Here is a 5,200-nt window from a genome sequence, read left to right as displayed (position 1 = left end):
GCAGGCTATACTACTGCAGGCTATACTAGTACAGGCTCTACTAGTGCAGGCTCTACTAGTACAGGCTCTATTAGTGCAGGCTATACTAGTACAAGCTATACTAGTGCAGGCTACACTAGTACAGGCTACACTAGTACAAGTTATACTATTGCAGGTTATACTAGTACAGTCTATACTAGTACAGGCTCTACTAGTACAGGCTATACTAGTACAGGCTATATTAGTGCAGGCTATACTAGTGCAGGCTATACTAGTGCAGACTATACTAATACAGGTTATACTATTGCAGGTTATACTAGTACAGTCTATACTAGTATAGGCTATACTATTGCAGGCTATACTAGTACAGGCTATACTAGTGCAGACTATACTAATACAGGTTATACTATTGCAGGTTATACTAGTACAGGTTATACTAGTAAGACTATACTAGAACAGACTATACTAGTGCAGGCTATACTAGTACAGGCCATACTAGTGCAGGCTCTCAAAACTACTTACTGAACTAACCGTTTGGCTGAAATTGCAGGAAAAGTTCCCCAAAGCTCTTTGCAATGATGAAAGTACCCTAATATACAAGCAAACGAAGGAAATCACCAGGTCTTTAAAGTGCCTGCTTGAGTTTGTCAGCTCCATCAATTTGCTCAACAGACGTTACCAACTGCACAGGCCTCTGTCTAAAGGAGTGTCTGAGGAATTCCTAGCTAAAATAACAGAATTTGGTGAACTATTCCAAAAGCAACATGATCCATATGTTTCCAAATGTTTTAAAAGGCTAAAAATGATTAAATCATTGCAAACTTATTCATGATAAAAACAAAAGCAATACTTTTTTTTAATCTCTAAAGAGGTTAGCAACTTATAGGAATAAGATTTTGAGTTGGCTCTCTGCCAGACTTAGAGAGTTATAGATTCAGATTTGAGGTTTCCTGTGAAATGATTCCTTGTTATTCCCTGTCTGAATCCCATGGTTACCATTGGAACTTTGTCTACAAAGGAACAAAAGGAGCCAAAACACTCCAGAAATGCCCTTTGATAAACTAATGTCACTCTACCCTCTTCTGCATTCATCATTCCTCGCTGATCTCAGCTTCTCTCCAGATGCACACCGCCAAAGTCTTTTGGACAGTCTTCAGCAGTGAGTGTGTACAACAGCTAGGCATGTAACCCACAGCAAATCATTCTGCTAGAGAAACTGTAAAACTTTCAGAAGTACTGTTCTATAAAGCCATAAGATGTGATCTTAAAAACATATATATACATATATATATATATATATATATATATATATATATAGAGAGAGAGAGAGAGAGAGAGAGAGAGAGATTTTTATATAACATATAAACGTGGGAGGAGGGAACTTTTGAGGAAATTGGCATTTATACACAGTTGTGAGAGTTTGGCAAGTTCAAAATCCAATGGGGAAGACCCAAGCCTGGAAAAGGAATGAGCTGAGCTGGAGTCCAAAGGCGGTCATCTGTAGAACTGGGAAGGGGATGCTGCAGACGAAAGCCAAGCAGCTGCTGGGGAATTTCCTCTTGCTTCGGTGCTGGTGTGGGAAGGCAGCCTTTTGCTCATCAGTTCGATGGGACCATTTGGTCTCTTAATTGAAAGGTAAATCACATTGAAAAATACCTTCATTGGAACCAGAATAGTATGTAAGCAGATGCCTAAAACCCTAAACAGGTTCTGGGAAGCTAAAGGAAAAGGCCTATGGTGATAACTCCTGACAAACACATCAGCGGTAGGGAAGACAGGGCTCATGGTGGTCGGCAAGTCAGGAGGTGAGATGCTGGCTTCGGGGAAGTGCACTGCAAATCTGCTCTTTGGTAGACAACACATCACATGAGCTCCACTTCAGCTCTGGATATCTGACCTTCTGTGCTCTGATATGCTGGTCCAGAGGTGCAGGACTTCACTAATTCCAACAGTCAGGAGACAAGAACCTTTCCATGGCTCTTCTTTCTGCCTGAGCTCTCTCTGGCATCCCAAAGCAGATTCCCCAAGAAACACCCACTAGAACCCATGAATATGTACACAGGAAGGAAGGGGGAAAGTCCTATGCTCCTAGGATCACCTTACTGGGGCAGAAGGGAGACACCCTGTTAAAAGGTCACTAGAAAGGTCCCCTGGAGCAAGTGCCCAGCTTTCTTCCCTCGTTGCTGACTCTCCCTTCCTTGCAATGACAGACCATAAAGTCATGTTACCGCATTAACTATCTGACCAGCCTTTTGCATTTAAGCTTCTATTCTTGTAAGTAAATCAGCGAATGAAAATGTTTCCTTGGCATTTGTAAGGAATGATTTAAGTCATGCATTATGATTATTGATTATCAATTCATAGGCTGAATGTTGTTTTTTCCCATGAGAAAACATGTTTCAAAAATTGTACAATTTACCTGGAAGTCCATGGAGAAGCTAGTGGAATTCAACTATGAACAAATCCAAAAGTTCATGAAAGAACAAACACATACGTTTTACTGGTCCCCTGGTTCCCCTAGTCTGGATAGCTGTTTTAATAGTCTCCACTTAGTTGCCAATGTTTACACTGCTGCAGTCTTTCCATTATGACCCGACTACATTGGCCTCTTTGGACCTTTTATCTGGCCAAATAGCTCCCTTGACTTAGGAGATTTCCAGGAACTCAATGATGCCCCTAATTGTTAATTGGTCACTCTAAGCAATATTTGAAACAGTTTCTTCTTTATTTCCACAAATCTCTCCCAAAGCCTTAATTGTGGTTGCTTATTAAAGAGTCCAAGAAACAGGTTTTAAAGTATATTGTACAGTTTTAAAAGACATACAATTAAATGTCAAAAACAATGGTAGAGTGGGGGATTGCCAAGTGATGTTCACTTTTTTCTCATTCAGAACTTCATTTGATAGTGTATGAGATACTATGCAAGGAGATAGGAAAAGACCCTCCCCTCTATGATCCTCAGAAAAGTGGAAGTGCCTCCCATTCTGACATGATTCATGTGATACTACCAATCACAAAACCTATTCCCTGATTTTGGGAGGAGGTTGGTGACCCAGTCGTACCACTGACAAAGAGTTGGATCAGAGACAGGGAATCAAGCAGCTGGCCAATAAAAACACCTAACTTCTCAGGGTGTTTGTGCATAGGTGGGAAATGTCACAAGGCTAGAACACCTGTTACCAGTATTGTTCTTGACTTTGCTGATATATTGTGTCTTCAATAGGAGAAAACCGGTTCAAACAATGGCCAGCAAGGGTACAGAGGAAACAGGGAAAGATGTAGTTTTTAAACACCTGCAGGTTCACATCTGAGGCTTGCTTCCTGGATTCTTTCCACGTAGGAGTGCAAAGCTCTGGTTTATAGATGTGTTAAAATTGGTTTTCTGCCACTTTGGATTGAAAGGGCCAAGAAGTGGTCTGTGGGAAAGGTCTTTTGTTGTGAGAATTCTACTTGTTCCACTCTTCCATGATGAGGTGTTTTTCCCCCAAGACATCTGGAGACTTCTCACCGTTATCTGCACGTCACAGAGAAAGAAATTTAACTCATCTGCCAGGACACAGGGCAGGCATGCTCAGTTTAGCTTCTTCTTTCTTGGGAGCAAGAATCCTGCAACAAGAAATCTACCCCCAGCTTCTCATACATGACTCAGGTGACTGAGTCTTCTCTTCATGGCTGAGGCATGACTGGTCCTTGGGTGCTGTAACATAATGACAAAGGGAGCTGAATTCTCTTATTTGTGGAGAATACAGAGCAATATTAATAGTATGCTTGCTTTCCTATCAAGATAGCCACTTTATTCACCATACTGCATAGAATAAATCCAAACTATTCTTCCTTTTTAGTAAAAAAAAAATTGTATTTACTTAGAAGCATTCAGAATGTGAACAAAACAGCTGCAATTTTTTTTGCAATTACAGTGGTATTCAGTTAACAGAACAACAATTATCTTCGTATAAGTTGCATCAGAGACAACTGAAGATGAAAAAAAAACCAAAAACGAAACAAAAACAAAAAACATAAAAACTACCGTCCCCATATATAACTAATTTGTTCTGTGCACCAACAAGAACCTGCTTTAAATTTCCATGCCAATTTACAACCCCCAGACTGTACCAGGCAAGGTTAGTGGCTATTGAAAATACAACTAGGACAGGGCTATCTAAAGACACCTTCGGTAGTGTGTTAACTATACAAAAAAAAAAAAAAAAGACACTGTACAGTTTAAAAACAAATCTTACACAGCCTTACATTTCAATTTTTTTTTAAAGGAGTGAGTTGTGTACAGGGAGGTTAAATGCTTTATAGACAAGAAAAAAACTGCGCTAGAACCAACTTATTCATCATCATCATCTTCTTCCTCATCTTCATCTTCCTCTTCATCCTCTTTGTCTTCCTCATCATCTTCCTCTTCCTTCTTTTTCTTGCTCTTTTCCGCCTTGACCACCCCCTTTTTCCGCTGCATCGGGTTTCCCTTTAGCTCTGAAAGCAGCAATATCCTTTTCGTACGTCTCCTTCAGCTTGGCAGCCTTCTTTTCGTAGGGCTGCTTGTCATCTGCAGCAGTGTTGTTCTTTGCAACATCACCAATGGATAAGCCAGGGTGTTCTCCTTTGATTTTGGGGAGATACTCAGAACAGAACAAGAAGAAGGCTGAAGGAGGCCTCTTGGGTGCATTGGGGTCCTTGAACTTCCTTTTGGTCTCCCCTTTGGGAGGGATGTAGGTTTTCATTTCTCTTTCATAACGAACCTTGTCAGCCTTGGCCATGTCTTCAAATTTCCCCTTTTCTTTAGCGGACATGGTCTTCCACCTTTCTGAGCACTACTTGGAGAACTCTGAGAAGCTGACAGAAGCATCTGGGTGCTTCTTCTTGTGTTTTTCCCGGCAGGTTTGCACAAAGAATGCATACGAGGACATTTTGCCTCTTGGCTTCTTAGGATCTCCTTTGCCCATGTTTAGTTGATTTTCGCCCACGAGGCACAGTCGCCCAGTGCCCATCCGGCTCTTGCTTGCCCCGGCGCTGTCTCTATGGAGCTCAATGTACTGCGATGGCTGTCTAATCCAAACTATTCTGCATGCACATGCAAGGAGCTGATCTCACAGCAGCCACCTGTGCTAGAGCTCTCTAGCTATTTCCGTAGTTCATAGAAAGAAATTAGGCACAAATAGTACAGGCTGGTCTCTCTGCGTACACTTCTGTGACTCAGATGCTAACTGCGCCATCC

At 41.4% G+C, this 5,200-nt stretch overlaps 1 pseudogene; it reads right to left on the bottom strand.

Annotated features, from left to right (window-relative positions):
• Positions 1–4,312: 4,312 nt before the first annotated feature.
• LOC121455963 lies at positions 4,313–4,928 on the bottom strand (annotated as a pseudogene).
• Positions 4,929–5,200: the final 272 nt, after the last annotated feature.

Source organism: Microtus oregoni, unplaced genomic scaffold, assembly GCF_018167655.1.
Source record: "Microtus oregoni isolate MIOR12 unplaced genomic scaffold, Mior012 000014F_ref0000157, whole genome shotgun sequence".
NCBI lineage: Eukaryota > Metazoa > Chordata > Mammalia > Rodentia > Cricetidae > Microtus > Microtus oregoni.
Note: the sequence above shows the minus strand (reverse complement) of the source record. Positions and strands in the feature narration are given on the sequence as shown.